The sequence below is a fragment of the Microcebus murinus genome, chromosome 2, assembly GCF_040939455.1.
Source record: "Microcebus murinus isolate Inina chromosome 2, M.murinus_Inina_mat1.0, whole genome shotgun sequence".
NCBI classification, from domain to species: Eukaryota; Metazoa; Chordata; class Mammalia; order Primates; family Cheirogaleidae; genus Microcebus; species Microcebus murinus.
Window position 1 is genome coordinate 98,765,154 of NC_134105.1, and position 21,240 is coordinate 98,786,393.

The window sequence follows — 21,240 nt, forward strand, 5'->3', positions numbered from 1 at the left end:
AGCCCCCCAGACAGATCTAGACTCTGTCTCAAAAAAAAAGGAGGTGGTGGTTGCAGGAAATAATTATACACTTTTACCTGTATATACATAAACATCTCTGGAATGGTACCAAGAAATATAAATTCCTATACTAACAGGGCTCACAGAGTGCCCAGCACAGTGTATTAAAATAGATCAAGAAGTTCAAAACAGGCCGAGTTTGGTGGCTCACACCTGTAATCCTAGCACTCTGGGAGGCCGAGGCGGGCAGATTGCTCAAGGTCAGGAGTTTGAAACCAGCCTAAGCAAGAGTGAGACCCCGTCTCTATTAAAAATAGAAAGAAATTAATTGGCCAACTAATATATATAGAAAAAATTAGCCAGGCATGGTGGCACATGCCTGTAGTCCCAGCTACTCGGCAGGCTGAGGCAGAAGGATTGTTTGAGCCCAGGAGTTTGAGGTTGCTGTGAGCTAGGCTGATGCCCGGGCACTCTAGCCCGGGCAACAGAGTGAGACCCTGTCTCAAAAAAAAAAAAAGATTCAGAGCAAAGTGTGAGACCAATAAACAATAACATTCCCCAAACAAAAGGGATAGGTTTGTACTGTTATTAAATGTTAGATAGTGTTGCCAAGAAAAGAATATTTTCTTAGAATGTGGAAATATGACTAGGTACAACTTTTTTGGAGGTCAATTAGGCATGAATTAGCAAAATTAGAAATGTACAAATACTTTGATCAAGCAAGTCCCCTTCTAGGAATCTATTTTAGGAAATCTTTGCCCAAGTGATAAAGGATATTGTTATCAGGATGTTCTCTGAATAATTATAAGAACAAACATCAGAGACAATTTCATGCCCATCAATTGAGGAATGTTTAAATATATGATGGTCCATGCATACCATGATAAGATATGCAGTTGTTTAAATGGCTGAGGTAAATAATGAAAATGGTGATGATGATCCCACTGAAAATTATTATAGTAGCTAACATTTAATGAATATTTAAGTGCCCATATGCTTTATGTGAATTTCTCATTAAATGTTAGAGTAACCCATTAGGAAAATACCTAAAATACCTTTTGCTCTCTTTTATAGATAAAAAAATGGACATACAGAAAATTTAGTAACTTGTTCAAAGTTACATCCTGACAGAACGAATATTTCCACCCAGAACTTGAGGCTCCACCAAAAGACTGGGGTTTTCTTATTTTCTATCCTTGGAATGTTCAGGTTTCCAGGGATGTACCAGCTTCTAGAATGGGAAAATATGTGCAGTGGTTCCAGGGGTAAGCTCTAAAACCCCAGACAAGGGATCTATTGGAAAACCACTTTTGCTGAAATATTTCTCCTTTTAGAAAGTTTTGTGGAACTTGAGTCTTTGTGCATCATATTTTGGCATCTGATTTACAACCGACAGATGTCCAGAGGATTAAAGTCTTTAACAGAAACCTGAAGTTGCTTTTAAGTTAGCTAGCTAGAAAGGACCTTGAGCAAGTAAAAGGCCACGTCCCTGGGTGGGCTTGAACCACCAACCTTTCGGTTAACAGCCGAACGCGCTAACCGATTGCGCCACAGAGACGCCAAGGCCCAACGTATTTTACTCAATTGCTGATCCCAGAAATTTATTTTTAACCTCTGGCTGCATATGTTCCTTATATCTTTGTGGCCTGTCCAACTGCGCACCTTTGACAGACCAGGGATGCGGAAGACACTGAGGCCAAGAGTCGTGTCGTTTGCACGTTTGGACAACATATATCGGGCCGGGGTCAGCTGGGGAAGGTACTCAGACAGCCAAACGCCACCCCCGCCACAGGAGACGACCGACCGCAGCTTCTCCTGCCGAAGTCACCCACTGTCCCCTTCTTAGCTCTGCTTGGCTGCCCGTGCTCACAGGTATTGTCCGCAGGCCTGGGCCGGCGGGCGCGCGTGGGAAGGAGAGAACTGCGCGCCACCCTCGGGCCCTCCGGGGTCGGCGCCGCCCCGCAGGAACCTGGGGTTTGCATACGGTGCAGCCCTTCACCCAGAGCCGGCGTGGCCCCGAGTGGGTGTCCAGGAGAGCCGCGATGGATGAAGGCATCCCACCGCAGGACTTTAGGAGGACCAAGCATTCCGGGCTGGGCTTTAAGCTTCTGGTCCTACGAGGAACTCCGGAGTGTGAAGACGTGAACTGTGTCTCAAAGGCAGCAGCGGTTCTTGTATTCCCGGAGCTGATTTGGAATCCAGCAAAGGTGCCACATTTGGACACAGGCGCGCTGGAACCGAACTGAGCCCCCCACCCGGGACAGGGCGGCAGCCTCAGCCCGGGGTCGTCGGTCCTTGGGGAGGGAGTGAACAGGGAAAGCTGAAGAGGAGGAAAGTGGGCGGGAGTTGGGACAGCCTGGTGAGGGGGCAGGGCGCGAGGGGGGTACTAAAGAAAAAGGCCAGCAGAAAACGAACATGCCTTGAGTCTATTTTCATTGAACAATTTCGGTCAGGGCCGGGCGCGGTGGCTCACGCCTTTAATTCCAGCGCTTTGGGAGGCCAAGGCCCCGGGAGATTTGCTTCAGCCCAGGAGTTCGAGGATCAGCTTGGTTATAACAAGCTTGTCCCGGGTGATGGCGCGTGCCTGTAGTCGCAGCTACTCAGGAGGCTGAGACGGGAGGATCGAGTCCAGGAGTTTGAGGCTGCAGTGAGCTATGATGACACCACTGCACTGCAGCCTGGGCGACAGAGCAGCAAAAAAAAAAAAAAAAAAAAAAAAAAAGTAATTTCCATCACTCTCCTTCAGCGTCCTGCCGGGCTCGCCGCGTAACTATGTGTGATTGGTGCTCTATAATTTGAAAACAGATGTTCCTCTTGTAAGTGTTTAAAGCTGGCAATGCCTTGAGAGTCAACCTTTGGATTTGCACCTGGCGACTGCCGCGTGCAGACGCGGGCCGGCGTGGTAGCGGGGTGGCGGGGGGTGCACAGATCCTGCGCCTCACCGGCGGGGAGAAAATACGACAAACCACTGCCCCGGAGGGACTGGGGCGAGGGACTGCGACTCCGCAACAGCCCTCCCCGCCCGGGAGCCGGCCGCGCCCTGTGCCTTACGGAGGACTGACGGACACTGCGACTCACCCGTTTGTATTGTCTCAAGTAGGTGCACTGTCGCGGCATCCGTAGCAGGTAATGATAAAGAATTCTGAAGAACTAGGACGGCAGTAAGCTAACTAGCATTATTGGCACAAATTGAGTAATGCTTTTTACTAAAACTAGGATAATGTATAACAGCCGTAGGTTTTTGTGGTTTTTTTGAGACAGAGTCTCACTTTGTTGCCCAGGCTAGAGTGAGTGCCGTAGTGTCAGCCTAGCTCACAGCAACTTCAAACTCCTGGGCTCAAGCAATCCTCCTGCCTCAGCCTCCTGAGTAGCTGGGACTACAGGCACAAGCCACCATGCCCGGCTAATTTTTTTTCTATATATATTAGTTGGCCAATTAATTTCTTTCTATTTATAGTAGAGACGGGGTCTCGCTCTTGCTCAGGCTGGTTTTCGAATTCCTGACCTCAACCCGCCCGCCTCGGCCTTCCAGAGTGCTAGGATTACAGGCGTGAGCCACCGCGCCAGCCTACAACCATAGTTGTAATTCCATATAAATAGTTGAAAGTACGCTATAGCCTTGGAGCTGTTTTGATTCTTTCCCACAATAATAAGCTTGGCTAATTCTGTATTTATCAATATGCATGTCCTGTGGGCTTACTTTTCTTTCTTTCTTTTTTTTTTTTTTTTTTTTTTTTTTTTTTTTTGAGACAGAGTCTCACTTTGTTGCCCAGGCTAGAGTGAGTGCCATGGCGTCAGCCTGGCTCACAGCAACCTCAATCTCCGGGGCTCAGCGATCCTACTGCCTCAGCCTCCCGAGTAGCTGGGACTACAGGCATGCACCGCCATGCCCAGCTAATTTTTTGTATATATATTTTTAGTTGGTCAATTAATTTCTTTCTATTTTTGGTAGAGACGGGGTCTCGCTCAGGCTGGTTTCGAACTCCTGACCTTGAGCAATCCGCCCGCCTCGGCCTCCCAAAGTGCTAGGATTACAGGCGTGAGCCACCACGCCCGGCCCTCTTTCTTTTTTAATTTCAGCATATTACATATATTGCCCTTTCTTCCCCTCCCTCCTCGAGTCAGAGCTTCAAGTGTGTCCATCCCCCAGAGGGTGCGCATCGCACTCATTATACACACACACACACACATACCCATCTCCTCCTCCCCCCTCCGAGACACCCAATAAATGTTATTCCTATATGTCCACTTAGGTGTTGATCAGTGAAACCAATTTGCTGGTGAGTACATGTGGTGTTTGGGCCCACTTTTCTTATCTTCTCAAGAGCCTCCAGAGAAGAGGGGAAGAACTGGGGCTTGCTGAGGAAGGGAAGAGCAGAGGCACAGACTCTGCTCTTGGGCCCCATGAACTGTCACTTGTGCCTAATGACTGGAGAAAGGCACCCACAATTGTGGAAAGTTTGAAACTTTCAGTGGTAGGACTAAAGGAGTAGATCCATGGTAAATCTCAGTGGCACCTTTTAGGGTGGTTTGAAAAAGACCTGTCTATCCTGGACATTCTTTCTTTCCATTGAAGTCTGGATGGAAATGAACAGAGAAAGGCCAAGAGGCCTGGGAGAGAATAGAGTTGCTCCCCTAGCCAACCCCACCTCTGCCCAACAGTTTCTATCCACTACCCAGGTCTCTCTTACTGATCAAAAGTAGTACGATCAAGCCTGGGTTGGGTGGCTCATGCCTAGCACTTTGGGAGGCCGAGGCAGGAGGATTGCTGGAGACCAAGAGTTCAAGAGTAGCAAAAGTGAGACCCTGTCTGAACAAAATATAGAAAAATTAGCCTGGCTGGTGACAAGCACCTGTAATCTCAGCTACTTGGGAGGCTGAGGCAGGAGGATGGCTTGAGCCCAGAAGTTTGAGGCTGCAGTGAGCTATGATGAGGCCACTGCACTCTAGCCCAGGACCCTGTCTAAAAAAAAAGAAAGAAAGAAAGAAAGAAAGAAAAAAAAGAAAAAAGCAGACAGACAATAACATATGTTGCTGAGGATGTGAAGAAATCAAAACCATCATAAATTAGAATCTTATTTACAACAGATACAAAAATAAATATTATAAAATACCTAGGCCGGGCGCGGTGGCTCACGCCTGTAATCCTAGCTCTTGGGAGGCCAAGGCGGGCGGATTGCTCAAGGTCAGGAGTTCAAAACCAGCCTGAGCAAGAGCGAGACCCCGTCTCTACTATAAATAGAAACAAATTAATTGGCCAACTGATATATATATAAAAAATTAGCCGGGCATGGTGGCTCATGCCTGTAGTCCCAGCTACTCGGGAGGCTGAGGCAGAAGGATCGCTCGAGCCCAGGAGTTTGAGGTTGCTGTGAGCTAGGCTGACGCCACGGCACTCACTCTAGCCTGGACAACAAAGTGAGACTCTGTCTCAAAAAAAAAAAAAAAAAAAAAAAAATACCTAAAATACCTAGGAATACATTTAACTGAGGAGGTGAAGGATCTCTACAAGGAAAACTATAAAACACTGATGAAAGAAATTGTAGGTGACACAAATGGAAAAACATGTCATGCTCATATATCAGCTGTAACACCATTAAAATGACCACACTGTCCAAAGCAATATACAGGTTCAATGCAATCACTATAAAAATACCAATGTCATTTTTCAGAGTTAGAAAATCTAATTCTAAAGTCCATATGGAACAAAATAGAGTCCCCAGGCCGGGCGCAGTGGCTCACGCCTGTAATCCTAGCACTTTGGGAGGCCGAGGCGGGCAGATTGCTTGAGGTCAGGAGTTCGAAACCAGCCTGAGCGAGACCCGTCTCTACCAAAAATAGAAAGAAATTAATTGACCAACTAAAAATATATATACAAAAAAAAAAAAATGAGCCGGGCATGGTGGCGCATGCCTGTAGTCCCAGCTACTCGGGAGGCTGAGGCAGTAGTATCGCTTGAGCCCAGGAGATTGAGGTTGCTGCGAGCAAGGCTGATGCCATGGCATTCATTCTAGCCTGGGCAACAAAGTGAGACCCTGTCTCAAAAAAAAAAAAAAAAATAGAGTCCCCCAAACCAAAGCAATTGTTAGCAAAAAGAACAAATCTGGAGGCATCACACTGTCTGACTTCAAATTATACTACAAGGCTATAGTAACTAAAATAGCATGATACACATACATCAATGACACATAGGTTAATGGAACAGAATAGAGAACCCATAAATAAAGCCACATACTTATAGTCAACTGGTGTTTGACAAAGTGAACAAGGACATACACTGGGGAAAGGACACCCTTTTCAATAAATGGTGCTGGGAAAATTGGAGTGCCATATACTGAAGAATGAAACTGGATCCCTCTCACCACATACAAACATCAGCTCAAGATAGATTAAAGTCTTGAAGGTGACACCTAAAACTATAAAAATACTAGAAGAAAACCTAGGGAAAACTTCTGAATATTGGTCTAGACAAAGAATTCATGACTAAGATCTCAAAGACACAGGCAACAAAAACAAAAATAGACAAATGGGACTCAAACTACAAAGCACAGCAAAAGATATAATCAGAAGAGTGAACACACAACCTATGGAATGGGAGAAAATATTTGCAAATTATATATCCAATAGGGAACGAATATCCAGAATTTACAAAGAACTCAACAAAAAGAACAAAAAATAATCACCATTAAAAAATGAACTATAGCCTAGAGGACCCAGGTTAAATAAAAAAAAAAAAAAAAAGAAAAAGAAAATAATAAAAATATTTAAAAAAAAAAAAAAAATGAACTAAAGTCATGATTAGACATTTTTCAAAAGAAGAGAAACATATAGCCAACAAGCATATGAAAAAATTTCAATATCACTAATCATCAGGGAAATGCAAATTATTAATTAATTAATTAACTAATTTTTGAGACAGAGTCTCACTTTGTTGCCCAGGCTAGAGTGAGTGCTGTGGCATCAGCCTACCTCACAGCAACCTCAAACTCCTGGGCTCAAGTGATCCTTTAGCCTTAGCCTCCCGAGTAGCTGGGACTACAAGCATGAGCCACCATGCCCAGCTAATTTTTTTTGCTATATACATTAGCTGGCCAATTAATTTGTTTCTATTTATAGTAGAGACGGGGTCTCACTCTTGCTCAGGCTGGTTTTGAACTCCTGACCTTGAGCAATCTGTCCGCCTCTGCCTCCCAGAGTGCTAGCATTACAGTTGTGAGCCACTGTGCCCAGCCTAGGGAAATGCAAATTAAAACTACAAGATATCGCCGGGCGTGGTGGCTCACGCCTGTAATCCTAGCACTTTGGGAGGCCGAGGCGGGCGGATTGCTCAAGGTCAGGAGTTCAAAACCAGCCTGAGCGAGACCCCGTCTCTACCAAAAATAGAAATAAATTAATTGACCAACTAAAAATATATATACAAAAAATTAGCCGGGCATGGTGGTGCATGCCTGTAGTCCCAGCTACTCGGGAGGCTGAGGCAGTAGGATCGCTGAGCCCCGGAGATTGAGGTTGCTGTGAGCCAGGCTGACGCCATGGCACTCACTCTAGCCTGGGCAACAAAGTGAGACTCTGTCTCAAAAAAAAAAACAACAAAACTACAAGATTTCATTTTACACCAATAAGAATGGCTAGGTCAGGTGAGGTGGCTCATGCCTGTAATCCTAGCATTCTGGGAGGCCGAGGCAGGCAGACTGCTCAAGGTCCAGAGTTCGAAACCAGCCTGAACAAGAGCAAGACCCTGTCTCTACTATAAATAGAAACAAATTAATTGGCCAACTAATATATATATATATATAATTAACTGGGCATGGTGGCACATGCCTGTGGTCCCATCTACTTGGGAGGCTGAGGCAGGAGGATCCCTTGAGCCCAGGAGTTTGAGGTTGCTGTGAGCTAGACTGATGCCATGGCACTGACTCTAGCCTAGGCAACAAAGTGAGACTCTGTCTCAAAAAAAAAAAAGAATGACTATTATTCAAAAACAGATGTTGGTGAGGATATGGAAAAAGGGAATTCTTATACACTTGTTGGTGGGAATGTAAACTAGTGCTATCTCTAAAACATGGAGATTTCTCAAAGAACTACATGTAGAACTGCCATATTATCCAGCAATCCCACTACAGAACTAAATGTAGAACTGCCATATTATCCAGCAATCCCACTACTGGGTATCTACCCAAAGGAAAAGAAATTAATATATATAAAGATACTTGCACTAGTGTACCTACTGCAGCACTATTCACAATAGCAAAGATATGGAATCAACATAAGTGTGCCCATCAATGGAGGGCTGGATAAAGAAAATGTGGTATATATACACAATGGAATGCTATTCAGTCATTAAAAAATGAAATCATGTCTTTTGCAGCAATATAAATGGAACTGGAGGCTATTATCTTAAGTGAAACAATGCAGACACAGAAAAACAAGTACTACATGTCTTCATTTATGAGTGGGAGCTAAATAATGTGTACACATGGAAGCAGAGTGTGGAATGATGGACAATGGAGTTTTGGAGGGATTAGGGGTATGGGTGTGTGTGGGGGGTGGACAATGGTGTAACTGAAACAAATTGGCTTCATTTGCCTGCATGTTAAGTAAAGCCAAACACTGAAGCACCAGGTTTTTGCAGCAAGAAAGGTTTACTGTTAGGCAGCCAAAACAAGGAGACAGGAGTGGGACTCAAATCTGTCTCTCCCAAGCTAGGATTTGGGGCAGGTTTTATAGTCAGAGAGTAATGAGGCATGATCTAATAGGATCTTGCCATGGAATGATACCAGGGCTTGTTCTGATTGGATCCTGGATCTGCCATATAGTGTTTGCTTCTTAATTCAGCCCCCACCCCTCGGTCTGAGCATTTAGGCTCCACGTGTGATTGCACGCTTGGTTCATCTGAGCATGCTCAGGTTATGTGATCTTAAGCCTGGAGGTCCCTGGCAAGTAAGAACATATCTTACAACTTCCTTACATAAAAGTTTAACCAGATTTGTCTGATGCAGTTAAATGACATGTTGCTTGGTGGGTACAATGTGCATTGCTCCAGGGTTGGATGCACTGAAGGCCCTGATTTCACCATGATGCAATATATCAATGTAGCAAAATTGCAATTGCACTCCATGAATATATACAAATAAAAAATAAGTGGTGGTGGTGGGGGGGGGGGGGGAAGAGAACCTTTCTTTCTCTATTGAGCCCTAGCAGACAGAGTAGGAAAAAATAAATACTGCCAGTGGGCTGCCTGTAATCCTAGCACTCTGGGAGGCCGAGGCTGGTGGATTGCTCAAGGTCAGGAGTTCAAAACCAGCATCAGCAAGAGCGAGACCGTCTCTACTATAAATAGAAAGAAATTAATTGGCCAACTAATATATATAGAAAAAATGAGCTGGGCATGGTGGCACATGCCTGTAGTCCCAGCTACTCGGGAGGCTGAGGCAGCAGCATTACTTGAGCCCAGGAGTTTGAGGTTGCTGTGAGCTAGGCTGATGCCATGGCACTCACTCTAGCCTGGAAACAAAGTGAGACTCTGTCTCAAAAAAAGAAAAAAAGAAATACATACATACATACATACATACTGCTAGTTACAGTTGCAGAAATGAAGACTATAATAGTTATGGGTATTTCTTCTTTATTTTGAGATGAATACATTTGGGTATATATTAACCAATATTTTTCTCTTCTTCTATCCCATCCCCCTACAAGATAACATGTGTTCATTAGGAGTTAACTTTTTATCTCAGTATTTAAGTTAGAGGATACCAAGTGTGAAACGTGACTCGGCCAGAAAAGGAGCGAACATCATTTAAAGATAAATAGGAGACTTTATGCTAAAGATAAATAGGAGACTATTTGGGGAAAGAGTTGCTGTATTTTCATTGAATGAGAAAAATATGATTTTACTATTGTCTTTATTTGAAAGCTAAGTAAGTATGGTTTTACAAGGAGGAGGATATCAAATCAATGAGAGGCGGACTGTGGTGGATTGGTAACATGTCAATTTTGCTAAGCTGGACACACATGTCCCAGGATTCCCATCCCTGCATAGTTCTAGGTTAGCTTGGGCCAAAGGATACATTTGGGAGGTGGAATTCAAGTGGCTGGCCCTACTCTTTTGTACCCTGGAAATGGCAGGGCAGGGCATGAGACTTATTTACAGATAGTATATCTTGTCCTTTACCTGCTGGCTCACCTTGTGGGCATGGGGCAGCAGGCTGGCTTGCAGCAACTGCAGCTCCTCCTGGATTTTTGTTCAGCTTCTCTAACCTAGGACTGATGGGTGTTTTGCTTCTTGAGGAAGAGCATCTCCTGCAGGTTTCTCCTACCATTAAAGTTGGAAGTTGTGAAGCGATGAGAGACACAGGCAGATTCTAGCCTTTCTTTTCTTGTGGGTTCCACGCATCCAGTTTGTCCATAAGAGGGTCTGCACAGGATTCCAGCCGGGATGTGTTATATCCAATCTGGTGTAAGCTCCCACATTAATAGAAATGTTAAAGAGTGCTTTAGGGGCCAGGCGAGGTGGCTCACACCTGTAATCCTAGCACTCTGGGAGGCCGAGGCGGGTGGATTGCTCGAGGTCAGGAGTTCAAAACCAGCCTGAGCAAGAGCGAGACCCCGTCTCTACTATAAATAGAAAGAAATTAAATAGAAAAAATTAGCCGGGCATGGTGGCGCATGCTTGTAGTCCCAGCTACTCGGGAGGCTGAGGCAGGAGGATTGCTTGAGCCCAGGAGTTTGAGGTTGCTGTGAGCTAGGCTGACGCCACGGCACTCACTTTAGCCTGGGCAACAAAGCGAGACTCTGTCTCAAAACAAAACAAAGAAATCGAATTTGTAAAATACCAAGCTCTAATAAAGTAAGCAACAGGCACGGCCAAGTGAAACCATAATTCATGGAAACCCCCAAAGCCTGTAATTGAAAAAAACATGTTCCCCTGAAGCCTGCGCTGAAAAATCAGCGGTGTAAAGTGTAAGAGAGAACTCTTAAAGCCCTGAAAACACAAAGGTTTTCACGAACCACCAAAAGCGAAACCACCTTGTGACCATCCGCGACAGCCCATCCAAATGTTCAGTTTAGGAGACCCGCCACAGCAACACAGCTCTCTATCGCGAAAACAAGCACAGACTAAGGCCCTGAAGTTCAACGAAGCTCCCGCCTGTAATGCCAGCACTATAGAAGTCTGAGGAGGAAGGATTGCTCCAGATCAGGAGACCAAACAAAACAAATATGTCTATTAAATACTACAAAACTAGCCAAACTTTATGGCTCAAAACCATAGACCTCGCTTTAAAAAAGCAACAAAGCACAAAAAAACTATAAACAGCAATGATAAAACACAAAACACCCCATTCTTGCAAAACTTAAAAGCAGAGAATAACATACTAAATAGCTTCAAACAGAACGACTAAGTAAACCCCAATGACAAATCACTTCGTCTAACCGTGTTGAAAGTAGCAACCAGACACACTCTAATCCTAACCAAGCGTCGTTCGAGCTATTAACGTCTATTTTTCAGACCGCCATTATCAGGGGAGAGCGCGAACGCAGTCCCCCACTACCACAAATTATGCAGTCGAGTTTCCCACATTTGGGGAAATCGCAGGGGTCAGCACATCCGGAGTGCAATGGATAAGCCTCGCCCTGGGAAAACCACCTTCGTGATCATGGTATCTCCCCTGCCAGGTAAGTATGAGTTGCTCGCCGCCCGCCACCACACACCCTCACACGCCTCACACTGTACACACACGGTCACTTGGCGCCGCGCGCTCCCCCGGACCCCCTACCCCTCCCACACGCCCACTGCACTCGCTTCCCAGAAACGCTCCTGGACTCGCTCCCACCCACGCCAACCCGACCGCCTTTAAGCGCCAGGTGCCCACGCGGCAGCCCCCGCGCTGCCTCATCTGCATAGCAGACGCCCCATCCGTGATGTCACCCAGGCGTCCTTCCCTCCAGTCCCCTCGGGTCCCGGCAGCGCTCTCCGCCCCACCCCCACGCCGTCAGCCGGCCAACCGGCGCGCGGGCAGCCGGTGGGGGAAGTGACGTCTGCGTCTCGCTCCTTCCCTCCCGCCGCGCCCGGTTGGGGCGGTGCGCGGAGTCTCGGGTCTGGTCCCGCCCAGCTGAGCGAGTTCTTAAGCTGTGTCCTGCCCTGGGCCTTCTTGGCGGCCTGTCAGGCCTGTGTACCCTCGTGAAGTAAACGATTTTCTTGCGTAGACTAGAATGTTTAACATGGCAAAGGGAACCAGTGTTAGGGAGTGCAGTTTGCACACAGGTGAGACAGGTTTTTTTAGGCAAAGTTTAGGATAGAAAGAAGCACAAAGTTTATCTCACTCTTTCTCTGAAGAAAAGGAGAGCACAGCACCAGAAATAAGAGAGGCGCTGGCGCTGAGACGAAAAGGACTCTGACTGACTCTTTATTAGGGCAGGCTGAGGAGGGGTGGGGGAAATTTATGATCGTAGTCCCATTAGGAGAAGACTGCTGAGAAAATATTGAGTTCATCTTCTTTTGTTTTTCATGCAGCAAACTGATAACAGAAATTAATTTTTTTCTTTTTTTCTTCATAGCAGGAGGCATCTGGTGTTTCTTCTTCTTCTTCTTCTTCTTCTTTTTTTTTGAGACAATCTCACTTTGTTGCCCAGGCTAGAGTGAGTGCCATGGCGTCAGCCTAGCTCACAGCAACCTCAATCTCCTGGACGAAAGCGATCCTCCTGCCTCAGCCTCCCGAGTAGCTGGGACTACAGGCATGCTCCACTGTGCCCGGCTAATTTTTTGTATATATATTTTTAGTTGGTCAATTAATTTCTTTCTATTTTTAGTAGAGACGGGCGAGCAATCCGCCCGCCTCAGCCTCCCAGAGTGCTAGGATTAAAGGCGTGATGGTGTTTCTTCTTGAGGTGGGAAACTTGTGTCTATGTTGTCCGTCTAGGAACTCTCCAAGGATGTTTAAACAAGCTAAAAAAAAAAAAAAACTTTTTACAGGCAGTGATTTTTTAATGACAGTCAGGTTGTTTACCTGTTTTCTCTCCTAAAGACTATCTTTTAGAACGTGAATTGACCAACTGGGGCAAATGTCAATGAGGATTTATTCTCTTTTGTTTCTTCAGCTTTTTAAAATTGTTTGGTAAACATCTCTGTAGGAGAGATATTTATGTTACTAATGTTAGAGGCAGAATTTATATCACTTTAAAAATGCTGTCAGAAATTTATTTTCTTGTTAGTCTGTGTTAACGGGAAAAAAGCCAAACCCTGTAAAATAATTTTAAAGATATTTCTTCTGAGCCAAATTTGAGGATCATGACCCAGAGCCAAGCCCAAGAAGCACTGAACAAGTGGACTCGCTGTGGCTGGGTTACACTTTGGTTTTACACATTAAAAGGGAGACAGAGGTTACAGGTAAAGTCAAAAATCCATATGTGGGAGGCATACATTGGTTTGGCCCAAAAAGGTGGGCCATAGGTGGATTTAAAGATTTTTGATTTGGCTGGGCTGGCACAGTGGCTCAGGCCTGTAATTGTATCACTCTGGGAGGCCAAGGCGGGTGGATCCCTCAAGGTCAGGAGTTCAAACCCAGCCTGAGCCAAAGGAAGACCCCGGTCTCTACTAAAAATAGAAAGAAATTGATTGCTAACTAAAACTACATAGAAAAAAAAAATTAGCCGGGCATGATGGCACATGCTTGTGGTCCCAGCTACTTGGGAGGCTGAGGCAAGAAGATCGCTGGAGCCCAGGAGTTTGAGGTTGCTGTGAGCTAGGCTGACACCACGGTACTCTAGCCCAGGTGACAGAGTGAGACTCTGTCTCAAAAAAAAAAAAAGAGAGATTCTTTGACTTGTAATTGGTTAAAGACATGAAGCTTTGTCTAAAGGAATGTTTTAACATAAGGATCTGTTTATCAAAGTCACTGGATATATATTTGTTATGTAAATTGAGGACCTGCAGGTTTCTCTTGCATACCCTTAGGCCTGTTAATGGGTTACAAAGGATGTCCTCAAGAAGGAAGGGAGGCATTGCCTACCTCCTGGTAGGCAATTTGGTTTTAGGATATTTCTTTGGCCATGTGGGGGTCCATTCAGTCAGCCAGTGGGGGCTGTGAGACTTAAGATTTTATTTTAGTTCACATCTGTTAGCAAGGCTGTCCTTTCAACTGGTTCTTTCCAAATATGGTTATCTTTGTGAGGTGGCATTCCAATTAAAATTTGAAGCCATCCAATGTCATAGAGAAAATACATTTACGAAAGGAGAGAGAAGGCTCAGTGAAAGGTGGCTTACTAATAATCTACCTAACAGAGAAAAACTATCAAACAAAAGAAATAAACTCATAGAACATAATTGCCCCTTTGAAGAGAAAATGGATACAACTACACTACCCCCTTTGTTTAATTAAAACACCTTCGGCCTAACTCATCTCTAAGTTTCCTTTTCTCAGCCTGAAGATCTTTAAGTGGACAATAGGGGCAGGAGGTCTCTGCCTCAGTTCCTCCCAGGACCAGATTCCAAGGACTCTGAAAAGCCAGCCTCACAGAGAAAAGAGAGAAAGTAAAGAACATCTGCTACAGCTTTGCTGCAGCTTCTGTTATCAGTTTGCTAAAGAAGAGGGGGACAAAAGCCACTTTTACCCTTCAAAACTCCAAATAGCTTTCCCTCAGCTGCTTGGCATTTCTATGTCTTCATTTGTGTGCCATGGCCATTCACTTCTTCTTTTCTCTTTCTTTCTTGGGAAGATAAATAAACTTCTGTATATCCTGAACTCTGTGTGAGAAATCTTTCTCCACCTTATGCGAGCACCTAGTGAATTTACACCCTTTCACTCAGGTGACTGCAAACCAGCCATCCATACTGGTTTTACCACTAGTGGTGTTATAGAGACTGTTACCTAATTTCATCAGTTTTATAGGGTTTTTTTGCAAATACAGCATTTTACAAAACTGCTGCCCCAGCAGAGATGATTGGACAACTCTCAGGCATGGTGTGGGACTTTGTCCTCTCCTCCATGGCCTCCATGGCCATACCTTAATGCTTATCTTATGATAACACTTTGTATTCTGCAAAGGCAGAAGCAAATCATCCAAATTTGACAAAAATATCTTGGGGAAATTTTATTTGAGGACTTAATGGATAAATAGATCACCTTTTTCTATATGTAACTATAATCCACAACACTGAGAAAGTAGAGCAAAATTGGGATCTCTAATTCAAAGACTATTTGAACATTTATAAGTAGATTATTTTGTTTCTCAAATCAGAACATTTAATGGAGGGTTTTCCTTTGGAGACCATAAAGCAAAGGTCTGTGGCATAGTGGCCAGTTAGGTCACTGGAAGATGTGGCAATCTATTTGATAAGGAAAACCCCCATTTTTACTTGGGACATCAGCATAACACTAAACCTATTACCTGGCACGTCAACTAATCTATTACCTGGCATATCAACATAATACTAATCTATTACCTGACATATCAACTAACCTATTATCTTAGCGATATGAGACCCCAACCCTCAGACCACACCAACTTAATAAAAGTGGCAAAAAATTGGATAGATAGGGCTCAAAATTGGTGGTGAGACCCCTTTGAGCCCACTGGCAAATAAACTTTGATTCTCTGACTCTCCGTGTGCCACTTGGTGTGCCACTCAGTTTGTCCTCGAAACTACCCACTGTGATAAAGGAGCCCTGAATTTACACTGATTAGCAACAGTTTCAAGTAGATTTTTATTTAATTTCTTAAATATTTTTTTCATTTTCATTTTTTCTTGCAATATAGTATTTTGAGTTGCTTTTTTTTAGAAAATAAAGATTTTTAATTTCATCATGATACCCTTTTTCCTATAAAATTTACTTTTTTGCTTTGAAAGTCTTCTTCATGGTGGATTTGCCTTTGCCAGGCAATTTCACTTCCTTTCTCACATTGGCCACAGGCTTCTTTGAAGAGCCACCACCAGGTTTCTTGATGACTGAGGGTGAGGATCTGGCTTTCTTGGCTAGAGTTTTGGCCTTAGGAGGGGCTTTCTTGGGCAGGGGCCTAGTTTCCCCCCACTGGCCAGATGAGACTTTAGATGCAGCCTTCCCTGGGGACTTGGCTGGGGTTTTCTTCTGCAACCTTCTCTTAGGTGGTGGCTCTTCATCCTCAGAGTCTTCTGATGACTCATCTTCATCTTCATCTTTATTTATTTATTTATTTTTTTGAGACAGAGTCTCGCTTTGTTGCCTAGGCTAGAGTGAGTGCCATGGCGTCAGCCTAGCTCACAGCAACCTCAATCTCCTGGCTCAAGCAATCCTTCTGCCTTAGCCTCCCAAGTAGCTGGGACTACAGGCATGCGCCACCATGCCCGGCTAATTTTTTATATATATATATTAGTTGGCCAATTAATTTCTTTCTATTTATAGTAGAGACGGGGTCTCCTCTTGCTCAGGCTGGTTTTGAACTCCTGACCTCAAGCAATCCGCCCGCCTCGGCCTCCCAGAGAGCTAGGATTACAGGCATGAGGCACCACGCCCGGCCCCATCTTCATCTTTAGAATCATCTGGCTCTTTCTTTGGAAACAGAACTCCTGGGCTGGGGGTAATAGGGAAAACAGAGCTGGAAGGTGCAACTGAACCCTTTCCCAGAGATCTGTTCCATCCACCCGTTCTTTTTGCATTTCTGCAGGGTTTTCTTCAGCAAATCCATTTGATAGTTAGAATTGGTCCCCGGGTGGTTCTCCAGGACATACTTCTTCAGAGCAGTGGTAGAGCAGGTCTTCGGCTTATTCATGGCAGCAATGGCAGACAAGATTGCATATTCTATCAGGCTTCCACCAAGCAGGGGTTTCTCCCCTGATTTCTTCAGCTGGAATGTTCCCGAAACACCTTTACCAGTTATCTGTTCTAACTGGCCTCTCTCTACAGAGCATTCTTCAACAGCTGAGGCCTGGTGTCCACTCTAAGCTTAGGATAATACTGAGACACATATTTCCCGATAAGACTGTAGGAAGCTTCTTTAGGTTCACAAGGCGAGTAAAGGCCAGTGGGAGTACATCCTCCAATTTTACTTGTGGTTCTGGATCCACTGCAGAGCTCCTTCCTGTTTCTGGATTTCTGATGTGTTTTTCTTGATTTCTGAACCACAACAAAACTTCCAGAAGCACCTTTTCCTTTTATCTGTTTGATGATTTCTGTTTAATTCTCTTTTCAGTGCTTGTTTAAGGAGATAGCTCCTTCTCTCCAGCTCCAGAGAAGGATACTTATGGATGATATATTTTCGAATGGCAACCACTGATGCACCACTCTTCTGGAAGCATGCCTTAATGGCCTGCTTAGGATTGCATCCATGTTGGGACGTGGAGAAGAAGCCATTGGTGTTTGTTTCTGGGCTCTGGCTAGCTGGCTGGCAGAAAGGGTAGCCCAAGAAGGTATTGTTTTTTTCACTTTCTTCTCCTTTTCTTTAGGCTGATCTTTCTCATCCTTTTTGGTTTCCTCAGAAGGCTTGCTTTCTTCCTTCTCTTCATTCTCAGGTTCTCCCTTTGGCTGCTGTGCCTCACTAGATATAGCAGGTAGGGTTTCATTCTCGTGTTCTTCTACAGTGGAGACAGATTCCTCTGAACTCATGTCTGGTTCTGGCTTTTCTTCTTCCCCTTCAGCAAGCTTGCTTTTGGGAGGAGTTTCCCGGGTAGAATTCACAGCTCAACGAATCGAATCGGTATCGTGCTATCTTCTACCTTTTCACCTAACTTGTCCATGTGGATCAGATGAGCTCCTACTATAAGTGGGAGTGCCTTAGGATGGACGAGTTCACCTTGAGACACCTCAGCCGCCATTTAAAATAATTTCTAGGCCCGAGTACAGGTTACACTCTGAAGCCTCTGCTGTTAACCACAAGGATTTTTCCTAATGGTTTCAGTGTGATGAAGAGTCAACTTCTGTTCTCACCCCTACCTGGCGCCCAGGTCCCACCGGCCTCTCCGCCCTACTCCCACCACCGCTTGTCGCTTCTGCTGCCGCTGTCCTCCAGGCCCAGCCACCGATGAGTTGCTGTTTTGTCAAGTGGATTTTTAAAGGTAAAAAAGGGAGACAGAGTGGACTGACACAAAGCTCTTTGTCAGGAATTCTCAGTGGTTGACAGAAATAACACTGATTAATGATTGGCTCTACACTAAGTTATAGGGTGCGGGTTATAGTGTCAGGTGTGGCATTAACAGGTGAATTCACTCAGCTAGTCGTGGCAATCACAAGCAGTTTCCATAAGTCAAGGGAGGAGTGTTACTGAACGGTGGGCTTGCTGCCCAATGCACATAAAGTCAATACTATTGAGGCAAGAGATTAGGATAGAGAACACAGGTGGCAGAAGGAACTCAGGTAGCAAAGAACAATAGGAACAAAATTGTAAACAAAAGCTGTGGTTGAGCTGCGATTGTACCCATCGTATTACAGATACATTTTCCTGCTCGTGTTTGGGGAAAGTCCTATGGAAGGTGCCTGTGCAGTGAACAAGAGAGTCCTCAAATGAATCTGACTTCATTTTACCATCATTGTCATAGGTTAGCATGGCAGCTTGACTCCTTCCCCACTGAGTTTTGGAAGCCATGACTTCCAGGCAGAAGGATGGGAGGAGATAACATTGTCATTGGCCAGGGAGACAGCAACACAAGAATGAGGAAGTCGGAAGAAAAGGAGAGACCCAAAGAGACCCAAGAGTCACTGTCCACTGGGACTTGTGCCCACTCCTACCCCTCTTATGGAGTAAACTGTCACTTGCTAAATCTTTCTTGACACTGGCCCTCCCCAACCCCCCTGCCCCCCCCAGGTCTGGAGGTGTACTTGCTTAATAAATTTCTTTCCTTTTGCTCTGGTGCTTTGGTGTTTGCTTTGGAAAATATGTCAAATTCTGTAAAATAATTTAAAGAGGTTTATTCTGAGCCAAAATTGAGGACCATGGCCCAGAACCATGCCCAAGAAACCTTGAGCAAGTGGACATGCTGTGATTGGGTTACAGTTTGGTTTTATATATTTCAGGGAGACAGGAATTTCACATAAAGTCATAAATCAACACATTGGTTTGGCCTGAAAAATGTGGGACATCTCCAGGGTGAGGGTATTTACAGGTTGTAGGTGGGTTTAAAAACTCTTTGACTTGCAATGGGTTAAAAAGTGAAGCTTCTGTCTAAAGGCTTGAGTGTTTTAAGATAAGTCTGTAATCAGAAACAAGCTATGTATATATACTTGAGACATATATTTGTTGGGTAAATTGAGGACCTGTAGGTCTTGTAGATTTAAGCCTGTTAACTAGTTACTAAGGGTATCTCCAAGAAGGGAGGGAGGCATGATGAGGCATGTCTGATCTCCCTCCTCCTGGCAGACAATTCAGTTTTAGGGTATCCTCTTGGCCAGGAGGGAGTCCATTCAGTCACCCCTTGTGGGGGGATGCCTTAAGATTTTATTTTAGTTCACAGGTTTCAATTCTTTCTTGGCCAGGCTGGGTGGCTCATGCCTGTAATCCTATAATTCTGGGAGGCTGAGGCGGGAGGATAGCTTGAGGTCAGGAGTTCGAGACCAGCCTGAGCAAGGGTGAGACGCCCCCCTCCCCATCTCTATTAAAAGTACTTAAAATAGGCCGGGCGCGGTGGCTCACGCCTGTAATCCTAGCTCTCTGGGAGGCTGAGGCGGGTGGATTGCTCGAGGTCGGGAGTTCGAAACCAGCCTGAGCAAGAGCGAGACCCCCGTCTCTACTATAAATAGAAAGAAACTAATAGGCCAACTAATATATATAAAAAAATTAGCCGGGCATGGTGGCTCATGCCTGTAGTCCCAGCTACTTGGGAGGCTGAGACAGAAGGATCGCTTGAGCCCAGGAGTTTGAGGTTGCTGTGAGCTAGGCTGACGCCATGGCACTCACTCTAGCCTAGGCAACAAAGCGAGACTCTGTCTCAAAAAAAAAAAAAAAAAAAGTACTTAAAATACTCTGATGTGGTGGCGCATGCCTGTACTCCCAGCAACAGCTACTCGGGAGGCTGAGGCAAGAGGATCAGTTGAGTCCAGGAGTTTGGGATTGCTGTGAGCTAGGCTGACACCACGGCACTCTAGCCCAGCCTACTGAGTGAGACTCTGTCTCAAAAAAATAAGTTAAAAAATAAAGATAAATACAGAGTGGTACATCGAAAAGATAACCGTATTTGAAAGGAACCAGTTCCCTTCGTCATCCTAAACGGTCTATTCTACGCATGAGAAGGCATTATTTCAAGAAAGCGGCCAAAAACCGCCCACGGCGGGACACAGCTTAAGAACACGCTCAGCTGGGCGGGACCAGGCCCCGGACTGGTCGCACCGCCCTAACCGGGTGCGGCGGGAGGGAAGGAGCGAGACGCAGACGTCACTTCCCCCACCGGCTGCCCGCGCGCCGGTTGGCCGGCTGACGGCGTGGGGGTGGGGCGGAGAGCGCTGCCCGGACCCGAGGGGACTGGAGGGAAGGACGCCTGGGTGACATCACGGATGGGGCGTCTGCTATGCAGATGAGGCAGCGCGGGGGCTGCCGCGTGGGCACCTGGCGCTTAAAGGCGGTCGGGTTGGCGTGGGTGGGAGCGAGTCCAGGAGCGTTTCTGGGAAGCGAGTGCAGTGGGCGTGTGGGAGGGGTAGGGGGTCCGGGGGAGCGCGCGGCGCCAAGTGACCGTGTGTGTACAGTGTGAGGCGTGTGAGGGTGTGTGGTGGCGTGGGGTGAGCAACTCATACTTACCTGGCAGGGGAGATACCATGATCACGAAGGTGGTTTTCCCAGGGCGAGGCTTATCCATTGCACTCCGGATGTGCTGACCCCTGCGATTTCCCCAAATGTGGGAAACTCGACTGCATAATTTGTGGTAGTGGGGGACTGCGTTCGCGCTCTCCCCTGGTTTCGCGAAGTTAAAAAACAGACTTAGAAGTTACTACTGTGGTAATGAATTGCTTGCAACTTGATGGGCTTTGTGAAAAAAGTGTTAATCCTGGTTGTTTTTCAGTGATAATATCTAGTAAGGTAAGGTTCACTAGTAATTCTATGTATTTATGGAAACAAAAGATGTGTTTGTACGTGCAGATAAAGGCCGTATTTTAACTTATTCTCTAAGCAAGCACTGGCTTCTTGGGAAACTTTTTATTCTGTCCTAGCGGTATTTGGTATTGTTTCCGCGAACCGCTTAAAATACTCTCTAGAGGAAAACTATTGCAAATCTCTTAGGACTGTCGGGTGTCCCGGGTCTGTCGTTGGCATTTTGGACGTCCTGCAGATCTTGCAGATATT

At 45.4% G+C, this 21,240-nt stretch overlaps 3 non-coding genes and 1 pseudogene across 3 annotated transcripts; 1 reads left to right on the forward strand and 3 right to left on the reverse strand.

Moving 5' to 3' along the window:
• Positions 1-1,484: 1,484 nt before the first annotated feature.
• TRNAN-GUU (transfer RNA asparagine (anticodon GUU)) lies at positions 1,485-1,558 on the reverse strand. Its single transcript has one exon. It is a non-coding gene; the product is annotated as a tRNA-Asn (tRNA).
• Positions 1,559-11,520: 9,962 nt separating this feature from the next.
• On the reverse strand, positions 11,521-11,684 carry LOC142869616 (U1 spliceosomal RNA). Its single transcript, XR_012918211.1, has one exon. It is a non-coding gene; the product is annotated as a U1 spliceosomal RNA (small nuclear RNA).
• A 4,135-nt stretch (positions 11,685-15,819) lies between these two features.
• On the reverse strand, positions 15,820-17,897 carry LOC105869848 (heterochromatin protein 1-binding protein 3-like; annotated as a pseudogene).
• Positions 17,898-20,689: 2,792 nt separating this feature from the next.
• Positions 20,690-20,853, forward strand: LOC142869617 (U1 spliceosomal RNA). Its single transcript, XR_012918212.1, has one exon. It is a non-coding gene; the product is annotated as a U1 spliceosomal RNA (small nuclear RNA).
• The last annotated feature ends 387 nt before the right edge of the window (positions 20,854-21,240 follow it).